Raw genomic sequence first — 18466 nt, forward strand, 5'->3', positions numbered from 1 at the left:
CATCCGTAATGAGTTAAAACATAGGATTTTTACAACTAGGAAATTTGAGAAATATCTTTCTCAACTAGGATCGAAATAACACTGCGCGAAACTGGAAAAATTTATCGAGCACAAAAAGCTGCTGAGGCATGTAGGAACTAGCGTCAGCAAACAAAGATTAGCGCCAGTATTTTGACTTTAGCGTCAGACGACAGCCTATGTCCTCAGGCGCTTCAGCCAAAAGCTGGCGCCATCCTCTGTTTGCTGGCGCCAAGTTCTTCCAATACCGAGCTAGAAATATGCGTTCTAATTTCGACCAGTTTTTAGCATTGATCGCTTGATTCTACTTCCTGATTGAGTTTTTCTCACTTTTCTGAAACCCATATGTGTTTTACATATGGACATAACCCTCTGGGAATTCATGCTCTATCTATCTGATTGATCGCTCTGAGCAACAAAGGGTACATCCGAGAATGTTGAATTCACCAAACCATGGAAGCGAATTTTTTCGCGGTGTCCCATCCACTCGCGCCAACCCTTCCACGGTTAGGCTTCTGCGCGGTGCATCCGGACAATTAACCATGGATCCTATATTGACTAACCCATATCCCGAAATTTAGAGAACTAGAGCCATGGTTAGTTACAAACTCATTGCATCATACCGTGCCTACTTGACTACTTGTGCATTATTTGTTCTGCATACTCTATGTGTTTTTCCTAACTGTTTGTTTGACTTGTGCTAAGATTAAACAAATTAATGACTAAAGAACTTTGCCTAATTAATTAATTAATTAATTAATTTGAATAAATAAAGTCTAATATTTTAACCAGAGTTGACTTAGTACGACTTTATGCATACCCCTGTTGATCGATAATACCGAAAACAGTTTCAGATCAACGCTCCAGCAATGGCGCCGAAGTTTGTACTGTGGCGCCACTCTGTTGAGTGTGGCGCCTGGCGACAGTTTTGTCGTCTGGCGCTACACTGCAAAGAGAGGCGCCAGTCCTGTCGTTTTGACGACAGTTCGGTTGCTCGAGTCATCACTTTGTGTCTCATTAACCAGTTTTCTTATTAATTCGGTTAAATTTTACTGTTCATAATACCTTGTTAAGTCATTAATTGAGTCTAGGCACCAATTCCCATGGTCTTACACAAAAGTCCAAGCATGTCACTTACACTCACCACACAACGCACACACCATACACATACTTTGACCATGTCTAAGAAAGTGTTGTATGCGCGTTTTTTCCGTCGTTTCTTTTAGGGGGGTAAGTCGGATATTAATCCTCCAATTTAAATACCATACTTGGTTCCTAAAAATATATACCTTCTTTTTCCCAAAAATATGCACCTATTTTTTATTTTTCCTCTTTAAAACCGTAAAGTCAAGGTCGATTTGAGTCAAGTAATTAAAACAAAAATGGTTTAAATTACAACGCGTGGGCAAGAAAGGAAGGGCGGTTAATCAAAGACAATCTTTTTGTACAAGTCCAACTTTTCGACAAATCCATCACTCGTAAGAGGAAAGCTAGGACAGCAATGGCAACACAAGAAGACGTCAATGAGCTCAGGAACCAACTGGTTACTGTAACTGAGGCACTAAAGATCCTAACCCTTAAGATCGATGATCCCGTAAAACAACAACAGATGGACCTCATGCAAGAGAGTCTGAGCAAGATATCTAGCGACTATAAGTTTCAAGGGATTAGCTTACAAGGGGTCTCGGTGGACAAAGATCTTCTTCCGCAGAAGTTCAATGCCAACGACATCCTGAAATTCAAAGCAGCGAATAACCCTTATTTTCATTTGAGAGCCTTCGAAACAATAATGAGTATTAAGGGTATTGACAAGAAGGTGTTCCCCTCTCTGTTTTCACTATCTCTCGAAACCGTTTGCCAGCAATGGTTCTTTTCTCTCGAGAAAAAAAAACCTCCACCTGGGAGTCCATAGCAAACGCTTTCGTTGATAGATACAAATGCAACAATCAAGTTGAAACTGACTATAGGGAACTTGAAATTCTCAAGCAAAAGGAGAATGAAGGCTTCACCTACTTCTTTAACAAATGGAGAGAAACCTCAGCTAAGATGATTGAGGTGCCTAGTGAAAAAGAGTCTGTAAGGTTATTCATAAAAAACCTTCAAGAAAAATACTCCAAGCATCTCAAATATCAAAATAATCTCCATACCTTCAAGGCCGTCTACGACATTGAAATTAATATTGAAGACGACCTGGCTAAGTTGAAAGCTTCCAACAATAACTCCAATAGTGACTAGAAAGGCAAGAAGAACGACAATCCTTCTTCTTCCAAAACCACCCACTCAAACAATGTTAGCACTTTTAACCTAAATGAAGTCCTTGGTATGAATAATCAAGGACAAAAGAAACCATTTAGGAGGAACTTTACTCCTATTGGCATGAGTTATGACACCGCATTTGACCGTTTAAATGCAAAAGGTCTTATAACTCCTATTGGACCATTTGGGGACCAACCAGTAGAAAAGAGGACGGCTAAATGGAACCCCAATGCACATTGCAAGTATCACCAAGGTAGGGGCCATCTTACCGAGAACTGTTGGAAGCTTAAAGAAGCTATCCAAGACTTAATTGACAACAACAAGCTGCCATTGCCCCCTGCCAGTAAGAAGCCAAGTATTGATAATGCGCCTCTCGCTCACTCCTTGGCCATCTCTGATGAGGAAAATGAGGTTGATCCTTCATCTCTCATCAAACCTTTTAAAGAAATCCATGTCATCGAAGAAGAGGAGGAGATCTTTTTCGACGCCATGGATAACTTTCCAGAATTAGCGAGTAAAGAGGACTTACAATTGCTTACACTGTCTATGATGGAAGGATCACACTTGCTACGTGAAGCCCTCAAGGTTGTAAAAGAACTTCAGAAGAAATATGACAAGGTTCCACTCCCGAAAAATGAACCTAAGAGAGAGCTCACACCCATGGGAACGACTTATGAGGCGAAACGTTTTCCTTTACAAGTCACCGATAAACCCAGGAAGAGTAATAGACTTTACACTCCAATTGGGATCCAATATATATAAATGTTCAAAATGCTCTCCGAGAGTGGCGAGATCAAACCTCTCAAACCGAGACCATTTGAATCATTGAAAAGGACAGATAGATATTACTGTCAATATCATCAATCAGGGGGTCATACTATCGAAAACTGTTTTAAATTCAAGGATTTGATTCAGAAAATGATTGATGATAAGAAGCTAGTCCAAGTTCCACAAGAAGAGGATGCAAATATTAATGGAGTTTGGGACAGCGACGAAGAAGATGTCTACTTAAAAGACATGGTAGGACCTCCACCTTTGGTATCGTATGCCATGGATGACTTTTGGGTTGAAGAAGATTAATCAACAGACGTCCTCACAAGATCCAGGAGAATGCAAACTCTTGTTTCAACACAACCCATGCCAACCACACAGCAAGTTCCCATACCTATCATTGAAGATAATGACATCGTCAAACAGTTCAAGAAAACAAAAGTTGAAATGAACGTATGGAAACTTCTGGCCACGTCTCGAGAACATAAGTTGGCTGTAATGAATGCCTTTGACAAAATATGGATAGATTCTGACACCACTCCTGAGGGGTTGGCTAACTTCCTCACGAGTGATCTCCCTAGTCCCATCAATTTGATCACCTTTTCCGACAAGGATTTACCCCCAGAAGGTGACAAACACTATAAGGCATTAAACCTCACAGTGGTTTGCGAGAGAATGAACGTCCCTATGACTCTTGTAGACAATGGATCAGCCATTAATGTCTGTCCACTTAGAACTGCGAGGATTCTAGGCATAAGGGATGAAGACTTAACCCCATGAACGCAAGGAATAAGAGCCTACAACAACACTCGTCGTCAAGCTCTTGGTAAAATTACTATGAATGTAACGGCGGGAGCGATAGAACATGCTACTACTTTCCAAGTAGTAGATATTAAAGCTTCATTCAATCTATTTTTGGGACGCCCTTGGCTTCATGACCTATAGGTCGTCCCCTCATCTCTCCACCAACAAGTAAAAGCTATATTTGGAGGAATTCCTATTACCATCGATGCTTCGCCTATGAGAATCAAGTCTATAGAGAATCCAATAATTAACGTGGAGCACGATGAAGACGATGAAGATTTGTGGGGCTTTAATGAAGAGTTCTCCTTAATTTAGGAGAATGAAAGGACCCCTCTCTGCCACGACCCCCATTCCAACATGATCGTGAATGCTATTCTGAAGAAGCAAGGACATTTTCTTGGGATGACTCTAGGAAAAAAGAAAGGAATAGCAAAACCGCTGGAGTCACCTGGCCTCCCTAAATTAGATACTTTCGAATTTGGTTTCGAACCAACTCGGAAAGATCTTAAGCGAGCCCAAGAAAAGTCGAAGGCGCGTAAGGACGCTCGCATTCAAAAGAAAGCAATCCCAATGGATCAGTACCCTCTTACACTTAATGGTCAATTCATAAAAGAAGGAGAGGACTATCCATGCTACGAGTTTCCTAAACCATTTTTCGTAAACGGCATAAGGCAACCAGGATTCGAAATTTTCTTAAATTGTTATTTCATGGACGAAATCCCAACTCTTGTCCATAAGGAGAAAGCACCCCCATGCTTTGACTTTTACATCATGGGATTATTATTTGGGCGAGAAAAGGATGAGCCGACATACAAAGAGGATAACTCCTTGCTCATTCAAACAGTCCTACAAAGTGAAAACTTCGATCCCTCGAAGCTAATCACTCCAGCGGAAGGATCAATACAAGGGTAGCGCAAGACCGTCAAGGTGACTACTCCAAGTGGAAGGAAGATCTCCATTACGACAGGGCAAGGACCGATGTTCGAAGAGTCGTCTGAGTCAGCGTCAGAGTCAGAGTCTCTCCCTGTAGAGTCATCTAGGTCCATAGTTGTAGCACCTTCTCCTTCTATCTTTTCTCCTAGAATAATTAGTGATCAAGTCCTTGAGGACATATCACTCTTTGATGTAATGATCTCAGAGTATAATAATATGACTTCTTCCCTTTACTCCTTGTGTTCTTCTTTAACCCAAGATGATGAGCATTGCTTAACTAACAATGAAAAAGACAAAGAACTTATTAAAGCAATGGAAATAGTTGAAAAGAAGACACCGATAATTGATGAAACTGAGACGGTTGATATCTCAAATGATTCAACCAATAAAAGAGAAGTTAAAATCAGACTAACACTTAATGAACAAGAAAAAACCGATTTAATTAACTTGCTCAAAGAATTCATCGATGTATTCGCTTGGTCATACGAAGATATGCCAGGCATTAATGGAGAATTAGCTCAACACACTATACCACTAATTCCGGGAATGAAACCTGTAAAACAAAAGTTACGTCGAATGAAACCCGACGTAGCTCTTAAAATAAAAGAAGAAGTTCAAAAACAAATAACTGCAGGTTTCATCAAGGTATCAAAATACCCCGAATGGGTCGCCAACGTCGTCCCAGTTCCGAAAAAAGATGGAAGGGTAAGAATGTTTGTCGACTATCGAGATCTAAATAAGGCAAGTCCAAAGGACGACTTCCCTTTACCACACATCGATATTCTGGTGGATAACACAGAAAATCATGCACTTCTCTCATTCATGGATGGATACGCAGGCTATAATCAGATTCTCGTGGCAGAAGAAGACATGGAGAAAACAACCTTCATAACACCATGGGGTACTTAGTGCTACACGGTAATGTCATTCGGGTTGAAAAACGCGGGTGCTACTTACCAACGTGCAGCGACTGCCTTACTCCATGACATGATGCATAAAGAATTCGAAGTATATGTGGACGACATGATTGTAAAATCAAAATATCGCCCTGGTCATCAAGTAGCCTTAAAAAAATTTTTCGAAAGGCTAAGAAAATATAATATGAGGTTGAACCCGTCTAAGTGTGCTTTTGGAGTCACCTTAGGCAAGCTTTTGGGTTATGTCATAAGCTCTAGAGGAATAGAGATAGACCCAACCAAGATCAAAGCAATCATGTCAATGCCACCACCCAAAACCGAGAAGCAGATTCGAGGATTTATTGGCCGGTTGTAATACATAAGTAGGTTCATATCAAAATTGACGACAATATGTGAACCAATCTTTAAAATGCTTAAGAAGAATGTACCGGTAATATGGGATGACGAGTGTTAAAAAGCCTTTGAAAAGATCAAAGCTTATCTCGCAAATCCTCCCGTATTAGCACCAGCGCTTCCAGGAATACCTCTTAGGCTATATTTAACCGTTACCAAAGAGACAATGGGAGCTATGCTAGCATAAGAAGTAGAAGGCAAAGAAAATGCGATCTACTATCTAAGCAAGAAAATGCTCGAATATGAAGCACGTTATACACCACTTGAGAAATTGTGCCTCACCTTGGTGTAGGCCACAACCAAGTTAAGACATTACATGCTAGTGCATACAGTCTTCGTAGTCTCCCAGTTAGATCCACTCAAGTATCTATTCGAGAAATCTACACTCATTGGGCGCATATCAAGATGGACAGTCAATTTTTCTCAGTTTGATGTAAGGTTCATGTCGCAAAAAGCTATCAAAGGATCTGTGGTGTCAAACCTTCTAGCGGGCTTTCCAATAGAAGACTCGACGCCAATACACGACAATGAGTTTCCAGATGAAGACTTAATGGTCACTGAAGATGATACTTGGACCTTATACTTCGACGGAGCCTCAAACCAAAAGGGATGTGGCGTTGAAGTATTACTAGTATCACCTAATGAAGAGCATGTTCCAATCTCCATAAAGCTTGATTTCGACGTTACCAACAACGCTGCTGAATACGAAGCATGCGTGGTAGGCCTTGAAACAGCTTTGGCATTGGGAGTAAAAAAGTTACGGATATTAGGAGACTCTTTAGTAATCATCAATCAAATATCCAAAAGGTGGAAAGTAAGGAGCGAAAGTCTAGCCCCTTACCAAACCTATCTAGAAACTCTTACTAATCAGTTAGAGAAGGTAGTATACACATATCTACCTAGGGAAGAGAATCAATTTGCTGATGTCTTGGCAAGACTAGCCTCAATGGTTAAGATTCCTACGGAAATTGAGCAAATGCCTCTAACTATAAAAAAAAAAAAAAAAAAAGGCACAAACCAGCATATATTCAAGCTATAGAAGATGATGAAGTAATCAAAGACGACGAAGAAGAAGAATCGTGGTATACAGATATACTTAATTATGTCTCCAAAGGAGAATACCCTCCCCATGCTCACAAAAGAGCAAAACGAGCATTAAGACTCTTGGCTTCCCAATATGTACTCATAGACAACGAGCTACATAAAAGGGTACCTAAGGGTCGATCTCTCTTACGTGTAGGAAAAAGGGATGCCCAAAGAGAAATGAGGATAGTCCACGAAAGAATTTGTGGAACTCACGTAAATGGCAAAATGTTAGTCCAAAAGATAATGCGAGAAGGATATTATTGGACTACAATGAATAGGGATTGCCATCAATACATAAAAAGATGCCCTAAGTGCCAAATCTATGCCAATTTACAACATGTTCCTCCATCCTTGCTCTACACCTACACGTCGCCATGGCCATTCTCTACATGGGGAATTAACATCATCGGCAAAATCACTCCCCTAGGAACATGAGGTCACGAATATATCCTAGTGGCAATTCATTACTTCACAAAGTGGGTCGAAGCGCAATCATACGCTAAACTCACTACAAAACATGTAGCACTCTTTATCAAAAGAAATATTATTTCTCGATACGGAGTCCCACATGAAATGATAAGTGACAATGGAACTCACTTTCAAGCCGAATGTGAAGAATTGCTACAAAAATATGGCATTCAACATCATCATTCTTTCCCTTATAGACCTCAGGCAAATTGAGCAGTCAAAGCAGCTAATAAGAATCTAAAAAATATCATCGAGAAAATGACGGAAAATTACAAGGATTGGCCTGACAAACTTCACTTCGCGTTGTGGGGTTATCGCACGTCAATTCGCACATCAACAGGAAATACGCTATTTTCCTTGGTTTATGGAATGGATGTCGTACAAACTGTCGAACTAGAGATTCCATCTCTACACATCGCATTAGAGAGCAAACTCGATGAAGTTGAATGGACTAGGGCAAGATATTAAGAGTTAATTCTACTCGATGAAAAACGACTAGAAGCTCTACATCACACTCAATGTTATCAAACTTGTATGGCTAGGCATTTTAATAAGAAGGTTAAGACACGAAACATCAAAGAAGGAGACTTGGTGTTAAAGGCATTAAGGAAAAATGTTGTAGATCCAAGGGGAAAATTCAGACCTAATTGGTCTGGACCCTACATTGTCAAAACAATCCTGTCAAGGGGTGCAGCAAATTTAACTGATATGGATGGCAATGAGTTCTTGAACATGACAAATCACGACCAACTTAAGAAATACTACCCAGAATTACTTGAGTAGGACACTCAAGAGAGCTACGTTTGGCCTGATTACTTAAGAAAGGATACGTAGGCAACCCTTTACGGGTGCGGCCACTTTATTTTTTTCAAATCTCGCATCCCAGACTTAATAAAAAATTCAACAAAAGATCTACGAAACATCGGCGTCACAGAAAACATTCTGGCGCCAGCCGATGAACATCAGCGCCAGACGACAGCTTCCGTCGCCTGACGCCAGACTGCCGTAGTTGGCGCCAGTCATAGAATTATGGCGCCAGTCTATGGTGTCAGCTTTCCTTATTCCTTTATCTTTCGCAGTACTCTTCTTCTTAGGCATTATAAGTGTTTTGAACTCAATTCTTTCACCCAAGCGTTCCTTAACAGGAATCACCTTGTGTAGGGAATAAATTTCAAGTGTTAAACCCCTAGCTTGAACCCCACTATGATCATACACTAAAGTACGGTGGCATCCAAAAGGGAAGAAGATAGAGCAAAAGAGGCGCAAACAAGTTTTAGGAACTTGTAAACCGTTCATAGGATGAAGGTTACACCCATTAACGATCCAAGAGATCGTCAACTCCATAAGGTCTTGAACCAAATAAGGGTTCGGGGATGAAGGTACAAATCCAACCTAAAAAGATTGAACCTGCCCTAATAATAAGCTTCTACTTTATTCTGATCGTATTCATGTGCGCTATTTAATTAACATGCAATTAATAGGTTTACCCTAAACCTATTTAACTATGTTGGTTGAATATTAATGCACAAATAAATCTATTATTGGCGATCACTTGAATTATAATCATATTAACCCTAAACAAGATTATTAATTATCTTATTAAGCGTGATTACAAATACCAAATTCCCTTTAAACATGCAATAAAGGTGATCAAGCAATAACAATAAATATCAAGCAACATAATCAATATCATGAATAATAATTATAATAATAATAATAATAATCATAACAATAATAATAATCATCATTATAAAATTATAATCATAATCAAAACAATAATAATCATAAATAAAATAATCATCATCAAAATAATAATAATAATAATAATAATAATCATAATCATCATAAATTATAACAATTATAATCATAATCATGTTCATGTTAATATTAAAGCATAATAACAGCAAGATCCTAGGCATGATACTAACAAGATTAATAACAAACTCTAGCATGTCACTAAGCATTAAAAATCAAATCTTTAACCCTAACATGATACTAACATGAATAAATATTAGGAAGAGAATTAAAGGCATCATAGCAATCATATTTAATATTAAATTTACCCTAGACATGATACTAGGAATATCAAAACGCCCTAACATAACATTAGGAATCATAATAACAACCTAAGCATGATTTCTACATAATAACATCAATAAAAACCATTAAAGTACTTACTTTGATGCTTCGTACCTCTTTCTAATAACAAAATACACACGTTAGTAACTTCAAGGAAAATAATAAACAAAACAATTAAATTAAATAATTGAAATAGAGATTTGGGACCAAACCCTCAGAAATTAAAACCTTTGAAGTCTAGGGCGAAAGCAACTTCGAATATGGTTAGGTGTTTCTAGATCTTGTGAATGCGGAATTTTGTATGTGAAAACAAAGTTTAGAAAAGAGAAAGAAAGAGAATAATCAAGAAAATATTGATGAGAGTTGGTGAATGAAAATGGAGTTTTTAATACAATATTTATAGAGAAAATTAGCCAAAAAGATAAAATAAACAAAACAGAGTCTAACGCACAAAAAACAGAGTTGGCGCCAACCCTGGCTAACTGGCGCCAGGCGCCAACACTAGCGCCAGGCGCCAATGGTTAGCGCCAGGCGCCAGGCCTGGTTCCAGGCGCCAAAGCCAGGGGTCAGGCGCCAAGCCTGATTTTAACGCGTTTTCAAAAATGAGATAAATTTGCCGTACTGGAGGATAAAATCATATAATTTCCTCTAAAATGCTATTTGATTTTAATTAAAACTCTGAAATGTCAAAAGTCAATTTATCAATGCTAATTGAATTAGGAATGAAAAGAACCTTCTAGAAGATTCTAGAAGACTAAAACCATTTCGAATTTCATTAGGAATGATAAATGCGTATTAGGCCCTCCCCTAGATCATTGGGCCGCATATAAGGCTCAAACCGGGCCCAGTTTAGTAAATTGGTCATAACTTACTCAACATTCATCGGAATTGGGCTTATAATATATCGTTGGAAAGCTCTTTTCAAGCCCCATCCAACTACACTAATAAGTTTTCAAAAAACAGAGATAAAAGAAAAGAAATTAAAACTATCCGCAACACTAAACTTTCCACACTTTCGCTTCATTTGATTATGATTCGACGTGAAATGTACTCATCACTGGGTTTGGTTCTGGGGAGACACAAATGGGTGTCCACAGAAGCCCCCACTTTGACTGAGTTTGGAGAACGCAAGTTTCGAAAACAAAAGTCAAAGTAGCGATAGGGACGGAGAATGATTCAGAACGTTCTGCGATCCTAAATCACTCTTGTAACGCCGATACCTGCAAACTAACGTTAGTTAAACAAATAAAAGAGTTAAGAAACGCGTATCTTGCACCGTCGAGCACACATCTCTGAAAGTAACCGATTGTTGTTGTATCCTTGTTGGTTTTGCTGTTTTGATGACCTTCAGCAAGCTAGAGAATGTCATCCCGCTTGAAAACTGCTACGTCCGTAACTGCTTCCAATATGGAAGATTGCTTCGCCTGAAACGATCCTCTTCTGCTCTGATAATATTCCATCCAAAGGAATACTATCGACGATTGCTTCTCTTGAAACAATCCTCATCTGCAGTGATAATATTCCACGTCCAAGGGAATACTATCGAAGATTTCTTCTCTTGAAACAATCCTCAGTTGTTTGTGACAACTCTCCACAATCTAGGGAACGTCATCTTGCTGTTTGTTTTGACGATCTTCCGCAATCTAGGGAACGCCGTCGATCAATGTTGCTATATCTCGAGCCTTTTCTTGAATCATAGTGACAACCTTTCCAATCATAGCAAAAGTCGTCGAAGACCGCCTCATCATGAACCGCTCTTCTCATATCTTGGTGACAACCTCCACAATCCTAGTGAACGCCGTCGAAGACCGCCCTTCTCGTGCTATCTTCTCAAATATTGGGTGACAACCTCCACAATCTTAGCGAATGCCGTCGAAGACCGCCCATCTCGTTCTATCTTCTCAAATCTTGGGTGACAACCTCCACAATCTTAGCGAATGCCGTCGAAGACCACCCATCTCGTGCTATCTTCTCAAATCTTTAGTGACAACTTCCACAATCTTAGCGAATGCCGTCGAAAATAACTTTACTTAAAGTCATCCTCAGTTGTTGCGATAATATTCCGAAGAAAATTACCGAAGACCAACACTTGTCGATCTCTAAAGCTCGCTTGAACTTTGCTTCCGCTATACCTGTACGTCAGCGCTTTCGTTGCTTTGAACCTATACGTCGGTGCCTTTTCTGCTTTTGAGCCAATGCTTAGGCGCTTTAAGCTAAGTGAGACGATCTTTCATCAGGTCGATCACTTATTGTGATTGTAATCAAACTGACTACTTAATCATGTCAAATTTCTTATAGGGGCTAACTGGCGTACCAAGGAACCCGAAATTGCTGTATGAAGTCAAAATCACCATTTGGAGAGGCTTCGAGCTCTGTCGCTGCTGAAATATCTCTGGCGCCATGAATTGACTCTGTCGCCTAACGCTGTGATAGGGTCTTCCCTATTCTGCTGCACTTGTATTTATTTTGACTATAGAATTTTGCCAATCTTTTTAATTATCTTAGGGTTGACCTAAGGCTTAGCATTTCTTGACTCATTTACTTGACACAACTCAAGGTATAAACTTGACTCGATGTGATTGACTGACTCGAGGTTGACTCGACTCAAAGTGAAATGACATGTGTGACTCGTGACCCGTGTGTGCATAGTGTTGACTCAATGTGACTCAAAAATGCAAAAAAAAATTCCGTCATTTTTGTGGAGGGTACCGACTTTCTCCCGAAAAAGAAAGACGCGAAAAAGAATCGAAGTTTGAAGATGCATGTTGAATGAGCTTAGTCAAATGTCGTTTGATTGATACTATCTCTCAAGGTGCAAGGATTAATTCATCCTAGGCTTTCTCAATTGTTGACTCCACGATGAAAGTATTTGGGTAACTTAGGCACGGAGGCTAAACACTTCATACTTCGATGCAATGATGATTATGAGTGATGTTGGGTATTTTGACAACGCATGCTTCAGCGTTATGTTAAGATTCCATGACAAAGGGTTCCTAAGGGAAGGTATATTTGGTCATGTATCTGTGATGTGTGTGATAGTGACACTAATGTTAGGCCACAGGAGCTAAGTGTGTGGAAAAATATATTGAAAAGAGTCAAATGGTGGTGACTCTTAGGCTAGGTAAGCTAATGATGTAGGGATCAAGCCCCCAAGTCTAGCTCTAAGTGAATAGGGATGAGCATAGGAAATCCCTTGATATGATCATGGTGTAAGTGTGTGAATGTGAATATGAATGCATTTTTATTACGGCCACACCTCGATGTGAGGTTGCTTACGTATCCGTTAGGAATTAGGCCGAACGTAGCTCTAGCCAAACCTCGCACAAGTGTGTGTATACCTCAAAAAGGTCTTTTTAAGGGTTGTAACGTGGTTAGGCTAATGGTTTAAAGAAGAAGGGGATAAAGGCTCAAGACCCTAGACAAGCCCCCAAGGTGTGCAACCTTGCTTCTGAATCTTTGTATTTTTATGCTTGAGTTTCTACTCTTTTTTAGCTCTCTTTGCTTTAGCATTTATTTTATTTTAATAAGTGTGGGCAATCCCGATCATGCGTTCTATCACTCACTTGGCATTCATGTTTCTTAGGCACGGTACCGAGCACTCGATAAGAGACGCAATCTGAGACGTGTTCTTATCAAAGATACTTTCACATCAAAGACATTGGAACACTTACCCTTTTGTACACTTTTATTTATTTTTTTGCTATTTTTGCTATCTTTTGAATTACTCAAGCCTTTTTAGAATTGCATAAGTTACACACCATCCCATCCCAAGGTTAGGTAGATGTAGGTTGAAAAAAGAAAGGTCTATCGTTAGACGAAGCTCAAAGTGGTTTATGAAGAAAAGATTGTAAATTTGAAAGGTGAAAGGAGATATGATGTGGCTACAAGGGGTGCCTCAAATCATTGGTATACCTTGAGCTTAACTCAACATGGATGTTTTTTTTTTTTCAATGTAATGAAATGATCATATGCAAGGAAATAAGTGCTCATTTTATTAAAGGAAAATATATAATGATCCTACAAAATAAATCTAAGGAAAGGAAAAGGTGCCTATGCTAGACTTATTGGGGAAAGGAAAAAAATGAAAAAGAAATAGAAAAAGAGGTCATGAAATCTTGTCGTTGAAGCTCGCCTCTTGTCTTGTGTTGTTTCCTTTATCATCACTCGCTTTTCTTGTTAATTGGAGGCATGGGAAGCTTGTTATCATCAATCAAATGTTGGATAACCTCCTTTAGCTTCCAACAGCTCTCAGTAGCATGACCCCTACCTTGATGGTACTTGCAATGTTTGTCTGGATTCCAACTAGGCAATCTCTTTTCAGGTGCGGGGTCTTGAATAGGTCCAATGGGAGTAATGAGTCCTTTGGCATGGAGTCGATCGAAGGCAGTATCGTAGCTCATCCTAATGGGGGTGAAGTCTTTCCTTAGTTGCTTCTTAGATCCTTGGATATCTATGGCTAAAACTTCACTGAGATCAAAGGTACTAACATTGTTACTAGAGTGGGCGTTTTTGGAAGAAGAAGGATTGTCGTTCTTCTTTCCTTTCCAGCCACCGTGGTTACTATTGTTAGTAGCTTTTTGCTTTGCGAGGTCATCTTCGATTTCAATTCCGATGTCATAAACGGCCTTGAAAGTATTCAGATTGTGTTGATATTTTAAATGTTTCGAATACTTCTCTTGGAGATTCTTGATAAACATCCTCAAAGATTCCTTTTCGGTGGGGACCTCAATCATCTTAGTGGAAGTTTCCCTCCATTTATTAAAGAAAGAAGTAAAACCTTCATTCTCTTTTTGTCTTAGCATCTCAAGTTGTCTATGGTCGGTTTCAACTTGGATATTGCACTTGTACCTATCAACGAAAGCGTTTACTATTGATTCCCAGGTAGAGGTTTTCTCCTTGTCAAGGGAGAAGTACCATTATTGGCAAACGGTTTCAAGAGATAGTGAGAACAAAGAGGGAAAAACCTTCTTATCGATACCCTTAATGTTCATTATGGTTTCAAAAGCTCTTAAATGGAAGTAAGGGTTATCTGTTGCCTTGAATTTAGGGATGTCAGTGGCGTTGAACTTATGTGGAAGAGGTTCCTTGTCCAGCGAGGCCCCTTGTGAACTCATGCCCTGAAATTTATAGTCACTAGATAGCTTCCTCAAACTTTCTTGCATGAGGTTCATTTGTTGTTGCTTCGCGGGATCATCGACCTTGAGTGTGAGTAGCTTCAGTGTCTTAGTCACGTTAGTCAATTGACTCCTAAGTTCATTAACTTCCTCTTGAGTTGCCATTATCTTCTTAGCCTTCCTCTTTTGACGAATCGGTTTATCAAAAAGTGAGACTTGAACAAAGAGGTTGTCCTTGATTAATCGCCCTTCTCTCCTCGACCAAGTACTGTGGAAAAGGAATTTGGGGATATTCATTGTTAATTATTTGACTCAAACTTTATTCAACATGCAATGGATGGAAGAAGTGAAGAAAGATCGGAATAGAATGTGAAAGAAGATTTAGATGGAGGTGGAGGGATATGAAGAATTAGGAATAGAATGTACCCCCCAACTCAAATGACGGAAAAAAACCGACTTATGCATGAACTTAAAACATGGTCATGGTGATGTGAAAAGAGTATGTACAAAGTGTGTGCTAAGACTAGTGAGTGTAAGTGATATGTTAAGACTCGTGTCATGACCATGTGGCTAGACTATGTGACTAGACTCAAGCAAAGACTAAGTTAAGACTTCACGTATATGCATTAAACTTGACAGACTGTGGTATTTTAGTCATAACTTTTTATCTGTGACTCTGATTTGGATTAAACTAACGCCAAATTAAAGATAAAACTCGGGGCTACAGATCCATAGTTGTACGACTCGTAGTTCTTCCTAGAACTCCAGATATGACCAAAACAAGTTGACGCTTGTGCAGTATACGGGAATAAAAATCCGGGTTGACTTAAAGGGACTATGACTCGATTTTAAGTTTATTTATTAGCTCAAATTAATTAATTAATTAATTAATTAAACAACGCCCTTTAGTCATTAATTAGTTTATTTAGTCTTAACACAAGTCAAACAAATAGTTAGGAAAAATCACATAGAGTATGCACAACAAATAATGCACAATTAGTCAAGTAGGCACAATATGATGCAATGAGTTTGCAACCTAACCATGGCTCTAGTTTTCTAAAGTTCGGGATATGGTTTAGTCGATAAAGCGTCCATGGTTAATTTTCCGGATGCACCGCGCGGAAGCCTAACCGTGAAGGGTTGGCACGAGTGGATGGGACACCGCGAGTTTTAGAAAAAACTCGCTTCCATGGTTTGGTGAATTCAACAATCTCGGATGTACCCTTTGTTTCACGGAGCGTTCAATCGGGTAGATGGAGCATGAATTCCCAGAGGGTTATGTCCATATGTAGAACACATATGGGTTTCAGAAAAGTGAGAAAAAAAATTCAATTAGGAAGTAGGATCGAGCAAACAATACGAAAAACCCGTCGAAATTAGAACGCATATTTCTGGCTCGGTATTGGGGGAAATTGGCGCCAGCAATCAGAGACTGGCGCCAGCTTTTAATTGTAGCGCCTGGCGCCAATACTGGCGTCTGGCGCTACGACTAAAATGCTGGCGCCAAGCTCTGGCCCCTGACGCTACTTCCCACATGCCTCAGCAGCTTTCTATGCTCGATAAAATTTTCCAGTTTCTCACGGTGTTATTTCAGTACTAGTTGTGAAAGATATTCCTCAAATTTCCTACGTTTAAAATCCTATGTTTTTAACTCATTACATATGGTCTTTCCAATGAGATCTTTTTTATGCATATGACAATAATGTGAATCAAAATTACGCACATGAAATACTTAGAACTTTTCGAGTCTCATCCACTCATTCTAAATCATTGCCGAAACAAATTCAGGAATTAAAACAGAAATCCTCCCCAGTGGAGTCGCCAAAAACTGTAGGGAATAATTTCAAGATTTAATCCCACTAGCTTTAACCCCACTGTGATCATACACTAAAGTACGGTGGCGTCCAAAAGGGAAGAAGATAGAGCAAAAGAGTCGCCAACAAGTTTTAGGAACTTGTAAACCGTTCATAGGATGAAGGTTACACCCCTTAACGATCCAAGAGATCGTCAACTCCAAAAGGTCTAGAACCAAATAAGGGTTCGGGGATTAAGGTACAAATCCAACCTAAAAGAGATTGAACCTGCCCTAATAATAGGCCTCTACTTTATTCTGATCGTATTCATGTGCGCTTTTTCATTAACATGCAATCAATAGATTTACCCTAAACCTGTTTAACTATGTTGGTTGAATATTAATGCACAAATAAATCTATTATTGGCGATCACTTGAATTATAATCATATTAACCCTAAACAAGATTATTAATTATCTTATTAAGCGTGATTACAAATACCAAATTCCCTTTAAACATGCAATAAAGGTGATCAAGCAATAACAATAAATATCAAGCAACATAATCAATATCATGAATAATAATTATAATAATAATAATAATAATAATAATCATAACAATAATAATAATCATCATTATAAAATTATAATCATAATCAAAACAATAATAATCATAAATAAAATAATCATCATAAAAATAATAATAATAATAATAATAATCATAATCATCATAAATTATAACAATTATAATCATAATCATGTTCATGTTAATATTAAAGCATAATAACAGCAAGATCCTAGGCATGATACTAACAAGATTAATAACAAACTCTAGCATGTCACTAAGCATTAAAAATCAAATCTTTAACTCTAACATGATACTAACATGAATAAATATTAGGAAGAGAATAAAAGGCATCATAGCAATCATATTTAATATTAAATTTACCCTAGACATGATACTAGGAATATCAAAACCCCCTAACATAACATTAGGAATCATAATAACAACCTAAGCATGATTTCTACATAATAACGTCAATAAAAACCATTAAAGTACTTACTTTGATGCTTCGTACCGCTTTCTAATAACAAAATACACACGTTAGTAACTTCAAGGAAAATAATAAACAAAACAATTAAATTAAATAATTGAAATAGAGATTTGGGACCAAACCCTCAGAAATTAAAACCTTTCACGTCTAGGGCGAAGGCAACTTCGAATATGGCTAGGTGTTTCTAGATCTTGTGAATGTGGAATTTTGTATGTGAAAACAAAGTTTAGAAAAGAGAAAGAAAGAGAATAATCAAGAAAATCTTGATGAGAGTTGGTGAATGAAAACGGAGTTTTTAATACGTCTAGGGCGAAGGCAACTTCGAAAATGGCTAGCGCCAGGCGCCAGGCTTGGTTCAGGCGCCAAGCCTGATTTTAACGCGTTTTCGAAAATCAGATAAATTTGTCGTAATGGAGGATAAAATCATATAATTTCCTCAAAAATGCTATTTGATTTTAATTAAAACTCTGAAATGTCAAAAGTCAATTTATCAATGCTAATTGAATTAGGAATGAAAAGAACCTTCTAGAAGATTCTAGAAGACTAAAACCATTCCGAATTGCATTAGGAATGATAAATCTGTATTAGGCTCTCCCTAGATCATTGGGCCGCATATAAGGCTCAAACCGGGCCCAGTTTAGTAAATTGGTCATAACTTCCTCAACATTCATTGGAATTGGGCTTATAATATATCGTTGGAAAGCTCTTTGCAAGCCCCATCCAACTACACTACTATTGGACCCATATAGTGGACCAACCAAAATGGATTGGCTGTTTTCTT

This window comes from Chenopodium album, chromosome 5 (assembly GCF_948465745.1).
Source record: "Chenopodium album chromosome 5, dcCheAlbu1.1, whole genome shotgun sequence".
Lineage (NCBI taxonomy): Eukaryota > Viridiplantae > Streptophyta > Magnoliopsida > Caryophyllales > Amaranthaceae > Chenopodium > Chenopodium album.